This window comes from Humulus lupulus, chromosome 5, assembly GCF_963169125.1.
Source record: "Humulus lupulus chromosome 5, drHumLupu1.1, whole genome shotgun sequence".
Lineage (NCBI taxonomy): Eukaryota > Viridiplantae > Streptophyta > Magnoliopsida > Rosales > Cannabaceae > Humulus > Humulus lupulus.
In genome coordinates this window covers 75,775,674-75,797,713 of record NC_084797.1, presented here as the reverse complement: position 1 = coordinate 75,797,713, position 22,040 = coordinate 75,775,674, and the positions used below count along the sequence as shown (strand labels likewise).

The window sequence follows — 22,040 nt, the reverse complement described above, 5'->3', positions numbered from 1 at the left end:
AATCAGAAAATGGAGATACCGAGAAAGAAGATACTTCTGTATGGAAGCTATATGTTGATGGAGCATCCAATGAGCACAACTCAGGCGCAGGAATCATACTGATCACTCCGAAGAATCATTGAATCCATTGCGCTCTCAGATTTGGATTCAACGCTTCAAAAAACGAGGCCGAGTACGAGGCATTATTAGCAGGATTACGCTTGTCTCGGGATGTGCATGCACAGTCCCTGGAGATATTCAGTGATTCCTAGCTAGTGGTGTACCAGGCACTGGGGGAGTATCAAGCCAAGGGACTTAGGATGGTGCAGTACATGAACAAGGTGAAGGACTTGTTGACACAGTTCAAGAAATACTCAATTATACAAGTCCCGAGAGAGCAAAATGCCAATGCTAATGCCTTAGCCAAGCTGACCAGTGCCAAAGATGCAGACACCCTAAATGTTGTTCCTGTCGAATACTTGGTGGAAAGAAGCATAACTGAGCAGGAGGCACTACCTGTTGAGTTAGGAGATACATGGATGACCCCTATTATTAACTATCTCAACCAAGGAGTAGTGCCCAGCGATCTGAACAAAGCAAGGAAGTTGGTGAGACAAGCTGCACGTTATATGATAGTCGAAGGGGTACTGTACCGACGAGGGTACTCCCTACCACTGCTAAGGTGCGTTACACTCGACCAGTCAAAGCTATTAACGATCGAGGTACACGAGGAGTTTTGTGGAGATCACGCTGTGAGCAAAGCCTATCAAAGAAAATCCTAAGACAAGGATACTTCTGGCCGACGATGAATGAAGACTCGATGGAGTATTCCAGAAGATGCCACAAGTGCCAGATGTTCTCCAAGATACCTAGGGCGGCACCTAACGAATTGACGCAGATGCAAAGCCCTTGGCCCTTTGTTATATGGGGGATCGAACTAATCAGAAAGCTACCTACAGGAAGGGGAGGAGTCCAATTTGCTGTTGTAGCCATGGACTACTTCACCAAATGGACTGAAGAAGAATCACTTGCCACCATAACCTCAAAGAAAGTCTTATACTTTGTGGTGAAGAATATCATATGTCGATTTGGCCTACCAAGGAAGATAGTCTCGGAAAATGGGACTCAATTTGAAAGTGATATGTTCATCAACTTTTGTACGAGGCATGGAATCACAAAGAGCTTTTCTTCGGTAGCACACCCCCAAGCTAATGGCCAAGTAGAAGCAGTGAACAAGACTATCAAAGACACCCTAAAGAAATACCTTGAACAAGCGAAAGTAGCCTGGCCGGAATTACTTCCGGAGGTCCCTAAAAAATACGAGGATGACGTGGTGAATGAGAATCCGACATGTGACATCACAAATCAGGGAAAAAATGACAAAGTATTGAGAAAAGACTGACGAACAAAAAAGATAGGTCCAGGACCTATGGGGAAGTCGACCAAGCCTAAACCCTGGGGGTGGTCGGCCTGACCCCTACCCCTTGGGGTGGTCGGCCTAAGCACACCCAAGAGCCCTAGGGGTGGTTGGCCTGACCTCTACCCCAGGGGTGGTCAACTCCAGTGTGTCCAAGAGAGTGGTCGGCCTGACCTCTACCCCAAGGGTGGTCGGCCCCAGTGTGTCCAAGAGAGTGGTTGGCTTGACCCCTGCTCCAGGAGTGGTCGGCCCCAGTATGTCCAAGGACCCCTAGGGGTGGTCGGCCTGACCCCAAAACCTAGGTTGGTTAGCCTGACATGCTCAAGAACCACCTGGGTGGTCGGCCCACCCTATTCTTCATAGGGTGGTCAGCTCAAACCCCTAAGTACACTTCATTGAGAAATACTCACTTTCATTCAAACCGAGATCAACATGCCTAGCACCCAGAAGGTCATAGGCCTAGCACCCAGAGGATCAATAGGTCCAGCACCCAGAAGGTCACTGGCCTATCACCCAAGCTCGAGTCGTCGGGCCTAGCACCTAAGTCTCATATACCAACAGAGACTTAACATCTTCCCAGAGGTTTCTATCATGCTTTATCCACCACGATCTAGAGAAACAATAGAAGACCCGCGATCTCATAATCATGGGGAGGTGGACACATATCTCCACTACCTGATAATCGTGTACCAAACCATGATCTCAAGTACTAATGATCATGTAACAACCCTTGGGTACTATAAATAAAGGACCCAGGGCTTCATAAAAGGGACTTTTTTTGGACTCTCTTTTCTAGATCGATCTTTCTGGAATTTTTGAGATCTAAAGAACATTTGGGGAGAAATTCTGGGCAAGTTAGAAACGAGTGAATACTTTTGTTCATCAGTGTAATTGTCAAGTGATTCAATACTAAAAGCTAAGTGAATTAAGTTATTACTGCTCATCAGAACAGGGCTGAACCACTATAAAATTCCTGTGTGTTTACTTAAGATAATCGTACTCTATTGTTTATTCTATTTATTTCGTTCAAAAGGTTTTGTATACTATACATACGACCGTTGGCCAATTTCACAGGTCAAAATTATTTGTTGACCCTAGAATTGGTCACCGACACGGAGTGATGTAAAACGATAGAAAATGAGATGAAATGATGACGAAAAGATAAACGACACAAAATATTTATAGTGGTTTGGCCCCAATAAAATGGTAATGACCTACGTCCACTTAGTTTTCTTATTGATATAAAATTCCAAGAATTGTGATCAATGAACTAGGATTCACGAGTTTCACAAGCTCTCGGATGAATATAATTATGGTGGATAAAAACACTATATTTCTCTCTTAGAATTATGAAGTTCCAAAAAGTCCTCTCTCTTGAGCCCTTTGATTCTTATTTATAGGCTCAAGGAGTTCTACACGGGCCAATGGGCCTTAATTACATTTAATACAAGCATATCTAAATAATAATGAATCTTACAATTAATACGTAATTATAAGATTACATATCTGAAGAAAATAAATGAAAATATATGACCAGATTGGTCGCCCATAATTATGATGTCTAATGAGCCAATTCTCTTCTGGTCGATGATCGAACAGACCATACTTAAACTGCCACGTGTATCCCACATGTAAGCTAATTATGCCATGTCATCAGGTAGTCCTTTTTTGGGTAAACATTTGCCCCCAAGTTTATTTTACTGCGACCAGCATATAATAAACTTAACCGACTGACCTTCCGTCTGACCTATCACATCTGTCAGCACCTTTTCAAAAAAGTAACTAATCATGTCGTTGCAGTTTCCCAAAAATGTTTTGATGGCTAACACATTTCCCCATGTCTCGAAAATTTACTCCCATCATTACCTCTTTTATAGTGGCTCGATCAGTATAAATAACTCTCCCTCCTCACTTTTTACATTTTATCACTCTTCTTTTCCTCAAAAACTCTGAAGAACAAAACAAGAAAAACTCATAAAAAACTTGGGCGATCCGTGGTGTGTCTGTCCAGCCACTTGTATCAATGCTCGTGACTTCATTTCGATCTTCTATTCAAGTAAGTTTCTTGATAGATTTGTCTCTGTTATACCATGCAACGTTCATTTCTCTAGTTTTCTGATATTCGAGCTTTAAGTTTTTCAATGTTCTTGAGAAAAAATAATTCCGGGGTAATCAAGCTAGTAGGTAGTAACATGATAGGATAGGAGTTTGAATTATCAAAAACACTAAATGAGGGTTAGGAATTGGCTTGGGAAGTAGGAATATTGATTTAGGGTGAAAAATCAAAGTAAAAATTCAATTTTTATGCATTCGGAAAAATCTGGGTTTTTCCCGCCTATTTTCGAAGTCGAAAAGTTTCCCTAAAAAAACTTTTCACTTCTGCTTTTAAATCTGTTTTTCCAAACTGTTCGAATGTTTTTAGTGTTTACGTTAGAATGCTGCTAGTCATATAAAAGCTTATCTTTTATACACGAGCAACGTTATCCCAACGTTTCCACTTCTTCTGTCTGTTGGTCGTAGATTCTCATCTCCCTTTTTCTATTCTCAGATTTTCAGGCACAATCCTTGGGGGGGTGAGAGGCCGATTGATGATGATCTGCTCACACTACTGTTCGAGGATCAAGAACAACCGTCGCTGCCTTTTTCAGAAGTCCCACTTTCTCAACACAACCCAACGACCAGACCTCAGACTAGTCAACTGAACATGGGTTGCGTGAAGTATACTGCTCGCAGAAAGAAAAGAATAGCCAATTCTCATTCTAACCAACCTGCCCCTCACACTGAGGAGCCTTATACCAATCCCCAGCCTGTAAATAATGTACCACCCAAAATCCAAACTAAAGCCCGACCTCGCGACGGCCTTAGGCCAGAGGTCGAATGGTACGTTGAGCCTCCTAGCATCATATCTGCTAGGACGGTAACGAACTGTCTCAAGAAGTACGGTCTTCCTGGGATAACCCTCATCAAACCTTCACCCGACCAATGGGCAAACGTGCCTGGGGGCGCCTTCAGCGCCTGGTCGAGGTATCATATCGAGGCAGGGGAAGTCTTGCCTTTACACGAATTCTTTCAAGGGGTGGCCAATTATTTTGAGGTTGCTCCTTTTCAAATTACCCCCAATGGATATAGAGTACTATCTGCACTCTATATCCTTTATAACCATAAGAAGTGGCCATACCAACACTACATGAGATCAACTACTTGTTCGATCTCAAATCCAACCCCAACCACAACAACACGGGGTTCTTCCACTTCTACCACCCGGAGTCTACTCACACCTTCCTGAGCGACATTACCTACAAGTCCAATGTAGGGACGTATTTCTAGGAATACTTTCTTACAATAGACTTGGTCGCTGATAACCTAGCCTTCACCCGAGGAGGTAAATCTTTTACTCATTGGTTGTTTAATTTCTTCTAGCTTTTATGTACCGTCTTTAAAACTTTGGTGTTGTTTAGGTCCATGGTACCGACCAGACCCTACTCCAGAGACGGAGATAAGGGAAGCTGCCTTGGCCAGCATGACGGACATCAAAAAAAGCATCAAGGAGCTGGTCACAGAGAGCAACTTAAGGCTGGTCGGCCTTCTGGCACCTCACCAGGATGTGAGGGAGTCCAACAGCAGAGAGTGCTACTGGAGGAGAGATCCCCAAGTAGCACCAGGATATGTCACAGCCCCCGAGGAGGCGGGTTACAGGAGTGACCATCAGGGAACCCTCTGGCATCCCACGAGCTGCTGCTGCACCTATAACACCCTGGGTAGCCAAGACCGTCACACTGTGTGTTTATAAAGGTACATGACTTGCTAATCAAGTCGTTAGTTGAAAAACTTGTCACTAAAACCATTAATGAACTAGGGTTAAAATATTTTGGTCACGAAAGACACATTTCATATAAATAGTGTTTCGTAGATGGGATCCCAAAAGAAATAAAGTTTAAAGAACAGTTTACAAAATTTCAGGTATATACAGCTACTAGCCACTCCAAGGGCAAAATAAACATTTAAAGTTTTTTCCTGTTCCTGTCCATCCCTCGACCGTGGCGGCTGAGCAGCTGACTATGTACATTCCACCTCTAGAGCTCTCCAAATCAGGATTGATCAAGCTTACCCTTGCCTTTTCCTGCACCACGTAGCACCCGTGAGCCAAGGTCCAGCAAGAAAACCATAATATCACAACATGAAGAATGACAATAATCAGACAACTCATAAAGCATAACCATATACTCAGTCATACATAACATTCACATAATCAGACATTTGACATACTAAATCCATCAAATCAACATTAATAACCAAGTCATAACAATCAGGGTTAATGCCCTTAGATTGTACCCTCTATTAACCCCATTGACTCCGGTCCACTTAAACTCAGCCCAGTGAATATAAAGCTGTCCTCAGCTACCAGTGGCTGAGCCGCGCCCTGTGCGCCAATATAAACTGCGGCACTCTTAGACCGTTTGTTCTATATTCACATGGCATAATACCATCCTACATAATGCATACAAGAATAGGGTACCCTTAGTCCCGTCATAAACTCACAACTAGGTGCAGTTTTCTTACCTTTAATTCCAAGTATTTTGATTACAAGAGATGACCCTTGAGCACGATCCCTTTCTCGAGCCCTAGCTTACACCTAGCCACAACCAAGATAAGGGATTCCATCAATAATAATTGGATAAAGATTTCCAGACCAAGTTCTAGCCTCCAGAATAACGAATTTCACCAAGCACAGTAGTAGAATCGATCCTGAGCACCCTAGGTTAGGTTCCCGCACCTAAAACCTCCTTAAGGCTCAAAACGCCCTTAAGAGTCGCAGCCCTAAGCCATCTATGCTGCGGCCTGCCTCCATCCAGAGGCCCAGCCTCACCAAACAGCAGACACGGGCTACGGCCCAGCACTCTCCATGCCGCGGCCCGCCCTTCTTCCTTAGCTCCCAACTGCTCTAGAGGGCCACGACACACCAAGAACAGAGCCATGACCCGACCCCTTCGAACCTTGAAAATCACCATTTCTATCAGCCAAACCTCACTCAATCCAACCCAAACCATCCCAATGACATAAATTAATTATCACAAACACTTTAACACATTACCAGCAACAAAACCCAACAACAACCCAACTTAGAAAATAATCAAAATCCCCCTTCAATCCTTAAAACCCAAAAGATTATAAACCTCTAGAACAGATAGAAATTCCTAGAATTCAGATGCTAAACTATCATTACAAGCTTACCTTTACTGAAGAACAAGTCCACCAAACAATTGCTGAGCTAATTCCCAAGTCCTCAGCCTCAATTCATCCTTCAATGTCAAGAACCCATAAACACTTAAGACCCAGCCAAAACTACATAATTTAATGACCAAGAGTGTAATTCAAAACTTACCTCAATTCCTGTTTGGATCCTGTAGCTAACATTGGGCTAATGTCCAAAGTTCCAGCTCAAATCCTTGAGTCTCTAGCTAAGTCCTCCTTTGGTTTCAATGGCTTCCTGGAGAGAATTTTTTTAGGAAAAAGGTGAGTGAGCTGAGAAGAAGAGGTGGGTCGGTTTGGCAGAATTCTAGCTATTTCCTAGTTTTGGTTTATCTACCCTTGATTAATTAAGTCAATCCCAAGGCTCGAGGTACCACAAACGTCCCCGAGGGCAAAATAGTAAATTTCCCCAATATTCCTTCCTAGACTCTCTAACTTCAAATATATCTCCAATTATTTATTTTCATAACCCAATAACCTAAATAAATATCTAATACCTAAAATACCCTTTGACTCGCCCCGAGTCAAGTATTGGGTCCCGTTGTGACTTTCCCGCTAACTGGCTCCCTAGGATCGCCTCAAGCCGCATGCTACAAATATATATATCCACATAATAATGTGGTCTCCACAATTATAACATATAATCACATTTATGCCCTCAACGAGCCAAAATTACAAATATGCCCCGTTAAGCTAAATAGGGCCTACATGCATACTAATACTCTTAGACATGCATCCATATAATCATATAAGCATGCTTATCATGGAATCATGCATTAAAATTATTTAAATCACATATAAACCAATTATGTCTTCCCGGCACACTAATCAAGGCCCTTAAGCCTTAATAGGGAATTTTGGGTCGCTACAGCAACGACCCCACACAGGAAGGGCAAGCAGAAACTTCCAGAACACCCCGAGCCCATACTCGAGTCTTCTGATGAGAGCGGTATTGACTTCTCACTCTTAGACAGTTTGCCCATTCCCTGCCATTTATTTGATGGGGACGAAAACTTTAAATATGCAATCATTAGTTTAAATTCAGACTTCTTTGAGGCAGAGAGTGAGTGTAGGAGTAGTGCCATAAATAATGTATCGACCAGTAATAGTAGCTCGAGTATACTACTTAGAATTTTTCTTGCTCTTATTTCCTTGATTTTTTTAGGCAACTTAATTTATATTATCTGATCGTTTATTTATATCCTGCAGTCATGACTTCTGGAGATGCGTTTGAACTGTACAACAAACCCAAAGCCAAGACTTCTGCGAGCAAGAGGAAAGAAAGCAGGCGACACCCTAGGGAAAGTAGTAGCGACCCTTCCAAGAAAAGGGCTCGGACTGAGAACCCTCCTGCACCTGTACCTTCCAAGGAAACTACTCCTCCTCTAGCTCCCATTGACCCGACTCCCCCAGCTCCTGTCAACTCGACTCCTCCAGCTCCTGTCAACCCAACACCTCCTGACCAGTCAGGCAAAACTCAGGCCAAGGCTGTTTAGAACACAACCTACAACTCGACCAGTGACAAACTTAAGAAGCTATCAAGACATCGGCTCAGTCAGGAAGCCTTCAGTAATGTTTCCTCCATGAAGGTCGAGTAGATTCTCAGTCACTCGCTGAATGAAATACTCAATGTAAGTTGCTATTTTTTGTTGTGCCTTAGTTGTCTGTCTCGCCCTTTTTATTTATACTAACATCTTTACTTTTTTCTCTGATCGCAGGGAGTTTTGACCCTGAGTACCGGATAGCGTCGCTCGGAGGAGACGTCTGCCAAGCATGCTAAATAAATTAAGGTTGTCGAGGGGAGACTCGCCGAACAGCTCAAAGCGGCCGAGGATAAACATGCCCAAATGGGCGAGGAGCTAAGGAGCAAAATGTCAAACTGGGCGAGGAGCTGAAGCAACATAAGGAGACCTTGGCCAAAGTCACCGAGTCCAAAGAGAAGTACAGGGAGGCTTTGGTGCTTAATTTCAAAGAGGTCTCCAAACTCCAAGACAAATTGGTTATCAGTAGGAAAGAAACTGCTGAACTAGAGGAGCGAGTCAAATTGCTCGAAGAGACCAACGCTAGTGACTTGGAGAGGTTTAAGGAAGTAGCGTTAAACTGTTTTAATATGTTATGGAAAAGAAATCCCGAGGCAAACTATGATTATTTGCTGGAACATATAAAGCGGGCTGAGTTGGCAAAGTGCATTGCTTGCCCGGAGGAAGAGGAGACAACTCAGGAATCCCTTGAGATTTCTTTGGCCATAGGTATTGAAGGCATTGACGAGGGTGCTGATACCATAGTCGACCAGCAGCCTCAGTAAGATCCTCCAGCTGCTTCATAACTTTATTTATTTTATTTTAATTTGTAACTAGGACACACGAACCACTGTTCGTGATGTCAAGACAATATTTTGCTACGTAGGGAACTTTTAATTTATTTAGAAATTACATCCGAGCAGCAACTGCTCGCAGTGTAAAACATTTTACTTTGATATTATAATATTTGCAATTTATTATAACATCTATTCACATGACCAAACTTATCATAGCACTTTGTTTTGATTTAACAAAATTTTGAAAAATACTATAAGTACTGCAGTATGCTTTCCCTTATTTTGCTCGTGTGTTTACATATACCTGTTGATATGCTTTGCTTGCTTAGTACCTTATATGCCCCCTGAGTGATTGAGGAGCTTAAGGTCCTCGGTCACTTGCCAAGACCCGGACCTGTTCAAACATTACTGCTCGTAATAGAGACTTGTAAAAATGATAATATAGCAAAACAACACACGTAATGAGCAAATACTTGTAATAAATACAATAATTGGCAAGAATAACTGGCTGCACATAGTTCCTTTTATTTCTCCTAATAAATGGAAAATCGTGTATGTACGAGTGATCAAAAAATTGATCTCACACTTATAAGCGACTAGTCATATGACTGACTAACCCTTGTTCATAAACTTGTAAAAAGTGAAATTAATACAACCAATTCTTTTAAGAGAACTGTTTTATTGATAATACTTGCGCATGTGTTCTCCATTCCAATAGCGAGGAATGAGATCTCCATTTATGCGAGCAAGTTTATAGGTGCCTGGTTGGAGGACTTCTTTAATTTGATACGGACCTTCCTAGTTAGGTCCAAGCACTCCAGCAGCTTGATCGTAGGTGTTAAGAAAAACTCTTCTAAGTACCAAATCTCCCACGTTAAATTTTCTTTCGCGTACTTTAGAGTTGAAATACTGAGCGGTCTTTTATTGGTAAGCTGCTACTCAGAGTTGAGCTTACTCGTGCCTTTCATCGACCAAATCAAAAGATTCCATTAATAACTGACTAATCACACTCTGATTGTATGCCAACCTTCTATGCGATGGTGGATCTAATTCAACAAGCAACATGGCTTCATATCAATAGGCCAAGGAAAATGGAGTATGGCCTGTTGCTGTTTGATGGAACGTTCTATACAACCAAAGGACTTCGGTAATTTTCTGGCTATGACCCCTTCGCTTCATCAAGCCTTTTCTTCAGGGTATCCTTCAGTGTGTTGTTGACAGCTTCAACCTGTCCGTTTGCCTGCGGATGAGCTACTGAAGAAAAACTCTTGATAATCTCGTGCCTTTCACAAAAATTTGTGAATAGATCTCTGTAAAATTATGTACCGTTATCTGAGACAATCTTTCTTGGCAACCCATATCAACACACGATGTTCCTAAACACAAAATCCAGCACCTTCTTGGTCGTTATTGTTGCAAGTGGCTCAGCTTCGGCCCACTTTGTGAAGTAGTCAACAACAACTACAACATACTTGACGTTGCCTTTTCCTGTGGGTAAAGACACGATCAAATCTATTCCAACACTGCGAATGGCCACGGGCTTTGCATCTGTTTTAGCTCATTAGGGGCTGTGATTAGTGTTCAAAAGTATCATTTTATTAGTCTTAAAGTTTAAAATTAATATTTTCATGGATTTATTGTCATATATTTTATATTTGAAAATATTAATTTTAATTTAATTTGTGTTTAATTTTCAAGAAATAAAATGTATTTTGACACAAAGAAAAAGAAAGAAGATAGAAAGAATTAAAATTGAAGAAATCATGAAAATATGGCATTTTTTATAAAATTAGGCCCAAAACGGAGTCCAGGCCCAAAGCCTTCAGCTACGAACACCTGACGAGCCGTCTGATGCGCTACCATCACCTGCCACCTGACGCACGCCTGCCACCTTTTGACACGCCAGCCTGCCGAGCCAACCAGAGCATGCCACGTGGCCTCCTTGTCCCCCACGATCCAACACCACTTGCCCCACTTCCATTAGTTTTTTTTTCCACTTTCTCACTATTTTGTACACGATTATACACATTTTGGGTCCTATTTCCACTATAAATAGTGAGCCAAATGTAGGAAAAAATCATTAGATTGTGGAATTAAGGTGGAGAGTATAATTAGAGAGAAAAACATTCTTTTTCTTATTTTTCTTTTACATTTTTTTGAGTGAAAACAATGCCTATTTTAGGCTAAATTCTCTTGTGGAAAGGCTAAAGTGAAGTTCATGTTTCACATTATATTTTTAATATATTGATTCTTTATTTTGTTCTTCATTTCTATATCTTTGTTACAATTAAATTTATTTACTTCTAATTTTTATTCTAAATTTATTAATGTCTTTTACATATGTCTAGTCATGCTCTTCTTATGTAATTTAGGCTCTTAATTTAATTTAGGATATTTGTTATATTATATGCTTTTTACTGGATTCTGCCATTGGTATTTTGTCACTCTAAGGTATATAATATGATAGGTTTTCAAAATTAGAAGTTAGTATAATTTAATTAAGAACATATTTTAAGGTGAGCTTTATTATATATATTTTCCAACTATAATTAATGGTGTAGAATTATAGTTGAGTAGAATGAATCAATTTTATTAATATATATATATATATGTTTGCATGAATGAAACTTATGCCTTCCATATTTTCTTTCTGATTCTAATTCCTCAATTTTGTTTTTTTTAATGTTTTAAAAAAATATATTCTTTTTCAAAGTTACATTATTTCAAAGTTTATTATTTATAATTTACTAATCTTTCTTTTTACTTGTATTTTACCTCTCTGTGGATACGACATAGCCCGATTACTACTGCGACCGCTTAGGAGTTATTGAGCGATATCAATTTTTGGCGCCGTTGCCGGGGAGGTAATTCTACAATTAAATGTTTGCATAGTAAATTAATTTTTTTTTCTCTATTTAAATAAAAGTAGTATAATTTTTTTGTTTATTTCTCTTTTATTTTATTTTTTCCTTAGTATTTTATTTATTTATTTATTGTTTTATTTTATTTATTTTACATTTAGGTTTAGAATTTTTTTTCTAGATTTAGGATTTTTTTTCCGAAAAAAGCATAAAAAAAACAAAGTATTGAGAACATTTGTGTAATTTTGGAAATTAGTAAAAACAAACTTGTTCTGCCTTAGAAAAATTGGTTCTTAAATAAGGACTATGTTAGCATTACCCTCCAACCTTTTCTAAGAACCTCGGGGAGTTCTAGAAAAGCTCTTGGGCCTAAAGTGGTACCTTGGCAGCCTTCCCAATTGGCCTAGGAACATTTTTTGTGTATACTTATTTCACTATTACACACTTGCGCTTATAATACTTAATATATATATTTATGCCACGAAATAGAGATGCACTAGGGAGATTTGTGAGACAACAAGTTGAAGCTTTAGAAAACTCTCCTAGTTCGTCGTTTTCTTCCATTCGTTCAAATTCTCCCAATTCATCGAGACTTCCTAAACCACCCATGATGGCTCATCAAGATGAAGTCCAACCAAGAACGCTAAAGGATTATTTACATCCTACGAGTACAGCTACACCTTCATGCATAATGTATCCCAATAATATGCCAAATTTTGATTTCAAACCCGACATGATTAACCTCTTACCAACCTTCCATGGGTTGGAAAATGAGAGTCCGTACGTGCATATACGGGAATTCGAAGAGGTGGTGGCTACATTCAACAACCGAGCTGATGTCACCAACATTGTGAGATTGAAATTTTTTCCTTTCTCTCTCAAAGACAAAGCAAAAAGCTAGTTGTATTCCTTAAGGCCTAGATCTATCGGAACATGGGATGAAATGACAAAAGTATTCTTTGCCAAATATTTTTCGCCCCATAAGACTAGCAGCCTTAAGAGGCAAATCTCTACCTTCACCCAGAAAGACCATGAAACTTTCCATCAGGTCTGGGAGAGGTTTAGAGATTTGATAAATCAATGCCCACATCATGGATACGAAAGCTGGCGTCTGATTAGCTATTTCTATCACGGTCTCACAACCGGACAAAGACAATTTGTACAAATGATGTGCAATGGTGAATTCTTTCAAAAAGATCCCGATGAAGCTTTCGAGTACCTCGACGATCTCGCTGAAAAGTCCTACACATAGAATGGACCGAGTCCTATGGACAAGCCACGATCAACTGGAATCTACCAATTAAGGGAAGATGACAACGTCAAAAGACAAATTGAATCATTGAGACAACAATTCGAGGCTTTCAAAGCTCAAGAAGGTAGAGGAATCCACATGGCTGCAAAGGTAGAGACACAGGATCCATGCTTCATCTGTGGAGGGGTGGAACATCAACCGTAAGAGCGCCCAAATCTTGGTGAGCTAAGAGGAGGAAATGAGGAACAATGCAATGCTTTAGGGGATTACAAGAAGCCTTATAATCCTTTCTCAAACACTTACAATCCCAGTTGGCGCAATCATCCAAATTTCAGCTGGAACGATTCAAACCAAGCATTTGGGAGCCAATGGAGGCTTAAGCAGCAACAAGCACCAAAAGCATACATTGCTCCTCAAAATAACATGTAGTTAAGTAATTCTCTTGAGAATACTTTGCAAATGCTTGCGCAAACACAAATAGTCTAAACTCAAGAGCTCAAATCTTGTTTCACACAAATGATAGAGGAAATGAAAGACATAAAAATCCAAATGACAAAGCTAAACACTACTTTGGTGATTCCAGAGCATGGTAGACTTCTCGCTCAACCTCTACTCCATCAAAAAGGGCAACACATGGCACAAACCTCCTCCTCTCTAGATACAAATTTTAAAGAGGTTAATGCCATCTCTACTCGAAGTGGTCAAAGTACGGTTTCACTGTTAACTAAGACAACGAGTATGTCAATACCCGCTCTAGATGATGACGTGCCAATAAGCATTCCAGTAAAGGCACCCTTTCCTCAATCTTTGAAATCCACTGGAAAGGTACTGGAAAGTCATGGTGAAATCCTAGACCTTTTAGCACAAGTGAAGATCAACTTGCCATTGTTGCATGTGATCAAACAAGTGCCGGCTTATGCCAAGATTATCAAGGATTTGTGCACCGTTAAAAGAAAGCACCATGTCAAGAAAGTTGCATTATTGGCAGAACAATCTAGTGCGGTAATTGACTGCAAGACACTGCCTAAGTACAAAGATCCTGTTTGTCCCACCATCTCATGCCAAATTGGGGAACAAGAATTTGGTCAAGCCCTTCTAGACTTAGGAGCAAGTATAAATCTCATGCCATATTCAATATACTTGCAATTAGGTCTAGGAGAACTCAAGCCCACATTTGTGGTGCTACAACTGGCTAATCGATTAGTTAAGAAACCTCGGGGAATTGTAGAAGACGTTCTAATTCAAATTGAAAAATTCTATTACCTTGTTGATGTTCTCATCTTGGATACTCAATCTGAAGTGAGTATAGATACCAAAATTCCCATCATTCTCGGTAGACCTTTCCTCGCAACAAAAAATGCACTCATTAACTGTAGGAATGGTCTCATGAAAATCTCTTTCGGGAACATGACTCTAGAAGTGAATTTTTTCCACATCGGCAAACAACCACATGATAACGATGAGTGTTTCCAATCATATCTGATCGATACACTTATTTCGGAAGAAGTCGAAGCGAAATACACGTCTAATCATTTTAATCACCTCTTCCAAATTTCAGAAAGTTCTAACCCCGATGAGTCTAAAATCAACCCTCAAATCTTCAAACACTCACAGGCTAGAAGAACCATGTTTTGGAATCCAATTTTTGAGGAACTCCCTCAAGATCAAGAAACACCAAAACCCTCCATTGAACAAGCTCCTCAACCAAAGTTGGCACAACTTCCCGAGGGTCTTAAGCATGTTTTCTTGGGAGTTGACAACACTTTTCCTGTCATAATATCCTCCAAGATCAATGCCACACAAGAGCGCCAACTCATCAATGTGTTGCAAGAACAAAGAGATGCATTAGGATGGATGATAGCTGACATCAAAGGTATTAGTCCTTTAATTTACTCCCATCACATTCAATTGGAAGACAAGGCTATACCACGTCATGACCCTCAAAGAAGATTGAACCCAACGATGAAGTAAGTAGTTAAGACTGAAGTCTTGAAACTTCTTGATTCTGGCATAATCTATCATGTTGCTGACAGTAAATGGGTCAGCCCAACTCAGGTTGTTCCCAAGAAATCAGGGTTAACAGTGGTACAAAATGAAAAAAGGGAACTTGTGCCTACCAAGTTCACAAATGGGTGGCGCATGTGCATTGATTATAGAAAATTAAATGCAGCCACCCGCAAAGACCATTTTCCACTTCCATTCATCGATCAAATATTGGAACATGTGGCGGGTCATCCTCTCTATAGTTTTCTCGATGGTTATTCAGGGTATTACCAAATCGAGATTGCCTTAGAAGATCAGGATAAGACCACATTCACTTGTCCTTTTAGTACTTTTTCCTTCCGGCGTATGCCATTTGGCCTGTGCAATGCTCCAGCCACTTTCCAGCGATGCATGATGAGCATATTTAGTGATATGATCAAGAAATGTATGGAAGTATTCATGGATGATTTGACAGTCTTTGGAGATTCTTTTGAATCAAGCCTTCTCAATTTAGAATCCGTGCTTAAATGTTGCAAAGAGAAAGGCTTGGTACTCAACTGGGAAAAGTGTCATTTCATGGTGCCATCAGGCATAGTCTTGGGGCATGTCGTGTCAGAAAAAGGAATTGAGGTTGATCAATCAAAGATTGAAATCATATCAAAGATGCCCACCCCCAAGTCTGTTAAAGACATTTGATCTTTTCTTGGGCATGCATGATTCTATAGGAGGTTCATACAAAATTTCTCGACAAGTGCTCGCCCTTTGTCAAACCTCCTAGCAAAAGATGTTGTGTTCAGTTGGACACTTGGGTGTGAGGAATCTTTTCGAACGCTCGTTGCAAAACTCACTTCTGCCCCTATCATTCAGCCACAAGATTGGAACTTACCGTTCAAAGTCATGTGTGATGCTAGCAATTATGCTATAGGGGCCGTCTTAGGTCAAAGAAGGGAAGGGAAGGGAAGCCCTTCGTTGTTTATTATGCAAGTAGAATTCTTAACAATGCTCAGATGAACTATTCTATTACTGAAAAAGAGTTACTTGTTGTAGTATTTGCACTTGAAAAGTTTCGTTCCTACTTGATTGGTTCACCTATCAATGTCTTTACGGACCATTCCGCCTTAAAATACCTCCTTTCCAAAAAGGATTTAAGGCGCGTTTAATTAGGTGGATCCTTCTGTTACGGGAATTTGATCTAACCATAAAGGACAAGAAAGGAGTTGAAAACATGGTAGCAGACCACTTATCTCATCTTGAATTTTCTATCTCTGCTGATGGCCCAACCATTCGAGATGACTTCCCTGATGAACATCTCTTCGCAGTCACTAAGTTTCCATAGTATGCTCATATTGTTAATTACTTAGTGACTGGTGAACTTCCAACTGCATGGAGTGCACAAGATAAACGTACATTTTTGGTCGAGGTTTGTAACTTCTATTGGGATGATCCATATCTTTTCAAGTATTGCCCCGACCAAATTATCAGACGTTGCATTCCAGATGATGAAATTTTTAGTGTCCTAAACTTCTGTCATAATGAAGCTTGTGGTGGTAATTTTTCTATGAAAAAGATTGCTGCAAAAATCTTATAGTGTGGTCTTTATTGGCCCACTTTGTTCAAAGACACTAACAATTTCTGTCAATCATGTGAAAGGTGTCAGAAATTAGGTGCTTTGTCTTGGGGACATATGATGCCATTAAACCCAGTTCTTGTAATAGAAATATTTGATTGTTGGGGGATAGACTTTATGGGACCATTTCCACCTTCTTCTGGCTACCTTTACATTCTCCTCGCCATAGACTATGTCTCAAAATGGGTGGAAGCTGTGCCTTGTCGAAATAATGATAACACATCTATTGTGAAATTCTTAAAGGAAAATGTGTTATCTAGGTTTGGCACACCACGCGCTATCATAAGTGATCAAGGCACCCATTTTTGCAACTATTCTTTTGAGACCTTAATGCAAAAATATGGTGTAATTCATAAGATTGCATTGCCTTATCACCCACAGAAAAATGGCCAAGCTGAGTTAGCCAACCGAGAAATTAAGCAAATCTTAGAAAAGACGGTTAATCTCGAGCACAAAGATTGGTCCTCACGACTTCTTGATACTCTCTGGGCATACTGCACTGCTTACAAAACTCAGCTTGATATGTCTCCTTATAGACTAGTCTATGGTAAAGCCTGCCACCTTCCTGTTGAGCTGGAACACAAAGCTTATTGGGCAGTTAAAAGCCTAAATTTTGATCTCAAGGCGGCAGGACTCAATCATAAGCTTCAGTTGTCAGAAATTGAAGAGTTAAGGAACGATGCTTATGTCAATTCTAGGATCTACAAGGCTAAAATGAAAGCGGCTCATGTCAAGCAGATCCTAAGAAAAGAATTTGAGCCAAACCAACGAGTGCATCTTTATGACTCTCGTTTGCATATCCACCTTGGCAAGCTGAGATCAATGTAGACTGGCCCATATATTGTGAAATCAGTCTTTCCCAACGATGCTGTTGAGGTCACAGACCCAGTTGATGGGAGAGAATTCAAAGTAAATGGCCAACGACTGAAACACTACATAGAGAGGGTGACCCAACTTGAAGAAGTCACTCTCGTGGAATCGGTTTACCAAGTCAAAGTAGTGTTCCAAATTGTTTGTACATAGGTTTGTTTTCTGTGTATTTCCCTTTTGTCATTTTATTTTATTTGTTATCATTTTGTGTTTTTAGTTTTTCATGTTTTAGAGAATCAATATTCGCTCTATCACTTGATGCTCGCTATCCAGGTGTTCTCTTTCCCTACTCTTTTACATTTATTATATTTTGAGACATTGAGGACACTGTAAGATTTTTGTTGGGAGTGGTGAGCATATTCATGCACATATGTTGATTTTTGTCATATTAATATTCTCACGGTCAAATTTTTTTAAAAATTACTTATTTATTCTTGCAAAGTGTTACTTTTGAGTCAATTTTTGTTATATGTATTACTGAGAGTTTCTCTAGAGTTACCTAATGCACATGTCAAAAGTTGTGGTAAGATGGCTGTTAGCACACATTTGCTTAGAAATTTTCCATATTTAAGAATTCATTCTTTTCTGTGAGAGGTGAGACTTGAAAAAGACAACTTAAATTTTTTTATTGATTCTTAGAAATAGTTATAATTATTTGGACAAGGTATTGTGGTATGAATGGATGATGTTTTAGGGATAATATTTTCTATAGACAAATCTTATTAGATAGCCTTATATTATGTTCTTCATAAAAAAAAGAGACGGAAAAGAAAGAAGAAAAAATATAGAAAAAAAGAAAAAGAAAAACACAAGAGCAATAATTCTATCATTTTCAATTCTGTTGTCTCTTGTGTCAAAAAAAAAGGTTTATTAATTTCATGTTTTATTTTATGACTCTTAGAATAAATGTAAAGATTTCCTATTTAACTTAGAATTCCCGACAAATTCGTTTTGTGGTACTCTTTATGGTGGTTGTCCAAATAGTTTATATCCTATCTTCGTTTCAATGATTATTTAAAAGTTTGTCATAAATATACATCCATTTGATGAGTGTTTACTTCTTTATTTCCAACTCCATGAGAGAAACTCTTAACTTTAAATATTTTCAATTACATGAGAGGTTAATGGAGTTGAGACTTTTACTTGGCATAATTTCGAAGGCTTTATGTGCTATGGTTTGTGGTAAGAAGGTTCAAGTTTGGTGCATACACTCACAACTCTAGATTTATTCAAAGTAATTTTGATAACTCTTGTTGACTTGTTACTAATATTTTGTGTTAATACTTAAGTTATTTTATAATTTTTGACCGGAAATATATCATGTTGACATTCATTATTGCGCTTGAATTGCTAGAGACTAGCAATAAGCTGGTTGGTGGTTGTGATTAGTGTTTAAAAGTATCATATTATTAGTCTTAAAGTTTAAAATTAATTAATTTTTAATTAATATTTTTATGTATTTATTGTCATATATTTTATATTTGAAAATATTAATTAAAATTTAATTTGTGTTTAATTTTCAGGAAATAAAATGTATTTTGACACAAAGTAAAAGAAAGAAGAAAGAAAGAATTAAAATTGAAGAAATCATGAAAAAATGGCATTTTTGATAAAATTAGGCCCAAAATGGAGCCTCGGCCCAAAGCCTTCATCTACCAACACCTGACGAAGCCGAGCCAAGCCAAGCCACGCCGAGCCGCTTGATGCGCTGCCACCACTTGCCACATGACGCACACATGCCACACCTGCCACCTCCTGACGCGCCAGCCTGCCGAGCCAACCAGAGCATGCCACGTGGCCTCCTTGTCCCCCACGACCCAACACCACTTGCCCCACTTCCATCAGTTTTTTTTGCCACTTTCCCACTATTTTGTACACGATTATACACATTTTGGGTCATATTTCCACTATAAATAGTGAGCCAAATGTAGGAAAAAACTATCAGAATGTGGAATTAAGGTGGAGAGTATAATTAGAGAGAAAAACATTATTTTTCTTTTACATTTCTTTGAATGAAAACAATGCATATTTTATGCTAAATTCCTTTTGTGGAAAGACTAAAGTGAAGTTCATGTTTCACATTATATTTTTAATATATTGATTCTTTATTTTGTTCTTCATTTCTATATCTTTGTTACAATTAAATTTATTTTCTTCTAATTTTTATTCTATATTTATTAGTGTCTTTTACATATGTCTAGTCATGCTCTTCTTATGTAATTTAGACTCTTAATTTAATTTAGGATATTTGTTATATTATATACTTTTTACTGCATTCTGCCATTGATATTTTGTCGCTCTAAGGTATATAATATGATAGGTTTTCAAAATTAGAAGTTAGTATAATTTAATTAAGAACATATTTTAAGGTGAGCTTTATTATATATATTTTCCAACTATAATTAATGGTGTAGAATTATAGTTGAGTAGAATGAATCAATTTTATTAATATATATATATGCTTGCATGAATGAAACTTATGCCTTCCATATTTTCTTTCTGATTCTAATTCTTTGATTTTGTTTATTTAATGTTTTAAAAAATATATATTCTTTTTCAAAGTTACATTATTTCAAAGTTTGTTATTTGTAATTTACTAATCTTTCTTTTTACTTGTATTTTACTTCTTTATGGATACGACATAGCCTGATTACTACTGCGACCGCTTAAGAGTTATTGGGCGATATCAGGCTGCTCGCGGTTTCTTGGAGAACCTTTGACACTTGTCATAGTTCTGAACAAAATCCACAGAGTCCTCATTCATCGTTGGCCAGAAGTATCCTTGCCTTAGGATCTTTTTTGATAAACTCTGTTCCCAACATGATCTCTAGAGAAACCCTCATGGACTTCTCGCATTAATTCTTTGACCTTTTCCTTTGAAACACACCTTAGAAGTGGCATTGAGTACCCTCTCCTGTACAAAATTCCATCGACCAGAATGAATCGAGCCGACTGTCTCTGGAGGGTTCTTGCTTTGTTTCTGTTCGCCGACAGCACTCCATGCCCTAAGTATTTAATGAAGGGCGTCATCCATGTGTCTGTTGCTTGGATTACCAGGGAAGACTCTTCTGCTTGAATTCTCTGTGTGGAAAAATGTTCATTAGGTACTATATTCAAGGTGTCAGCATCCTTCACACTTGCTAACTTGGCCAAAGCATCAGCGTTTGAGTTCTGGTCGCGAGGTACTTGCTGGAGAGTATATTTTTCAAACTGTGCCAATAAGTCCTTTGCTTTGTTGAAATAAGCAACCATCTTCGGACCCTAGGCTTGATATTCTCCAATAATTTGATTAACCACTAACTGGGAGTCACTGTAGATTTCAAGTGACTTAATATCCATGTCCTTGGCTAATCTTAATCTTGCGACAGAGCTTCGTATTCGACTTCATTATTGGACGCTGTGAAGTCAAATCTGATTGCACAGTGAAATCGATGTCCTTCTGACGTGACTAAGATCAAACCTGCTCTGGCATTGTGCTCGTTGGAAGAGCCATCTACGAACAACTTCTAGGAAGGAGTTTGGCTTTGGAGTTCAGGCTCTTCTATCGGCTCGGTATCCTGGAGCCTAGTAAATTCTACGACAAAATCTGCTAGGGCCTGTCCCTTCACAGTTGCTCGTAGCGAGTAAGAAATCTCAAACTGTCCAAGTTAACATGCCCATTTTAACAATCAACCGGTGGCTTCCAGTTTCTGCAGGACTTGTCGTAGTGACTGGTCGGTGAGTACTACGATGGGGTGAGCTTGGAAGTATGGTCGTAGCTTTCTGGAGGCTAAAATTAAGCAATAGGCTAATTTCTCAATGGGCCGATATCACAGTTCTGCTCCTATTAGCCTCTTGCTTATATATTACACAACTTTTTGAACATGTTCCTCCTCTCTGATCAGGACAACGCTAGCAGCATACTCAGTGACTACCAAAGTTTCTTTCTCGACCGGTTTGGACAAAATCGGTGGTTGCGACATAGGAGACTTTAGAGCCTGGAAAACCTGCTCGCACTCTTCTGTCCACTCAAATTTCTGATTCCCCCTAAGCAGATTAAAAAATGGAACGCATTTGTCCGTTGATTTGGAAATGAATCTACTCAAAGCGGCAATCCTCCCGGTTAGACTTTGAACATCTTTAATTTTATCTAGCGACTTCATCTCGATCAGGGCCTTGATCTTTTTGGGATTAGCTTCGATACCTCGTGATTTCACTATGAATCCCAAAAATTTCCCCGATCCAACTCCGAAGGAACACTTAAGGGGATTCAGCTTCGTCTGATATTTGTTCAAGACGTTGAAGCACTCTTGCAGGTCCCCAATGTGTTTTTCTGCCTTCTTCGACTTAACCAGCATGTCATCAACATATACCTCCATATTAACACTGACCAGCTCTTTGAACATGTGATTGACTAGTCATTGGTAAGTCACACCAACATTTTTCAAACCGGAGGGCATTACTTGGTAACAGTAAAGCCCTGTATCAGTTCGAAAGATAGTGTG

General features: G+C 39.3%; 1 non-coding gene across 1 annotated transcript; it reads right to left on the bottom strand.

Annotated features, from left to right (window-relative positions):
• Nucleotides 1–12,815: 12,815 nt before the first annotated feature.
• Nucleotides 12,816–12,922, bottom strand: LOC133780925 (small nucleolar RNA R71). The gene has a single exon (XR_009869731.1). It is a non-coding gene; the product is annotated as a small nucleolar RNA R71 (small nucleolar RNA).
• Nucleotides 12,923–22,040: the final 9,118 nt, after the last annotated feature.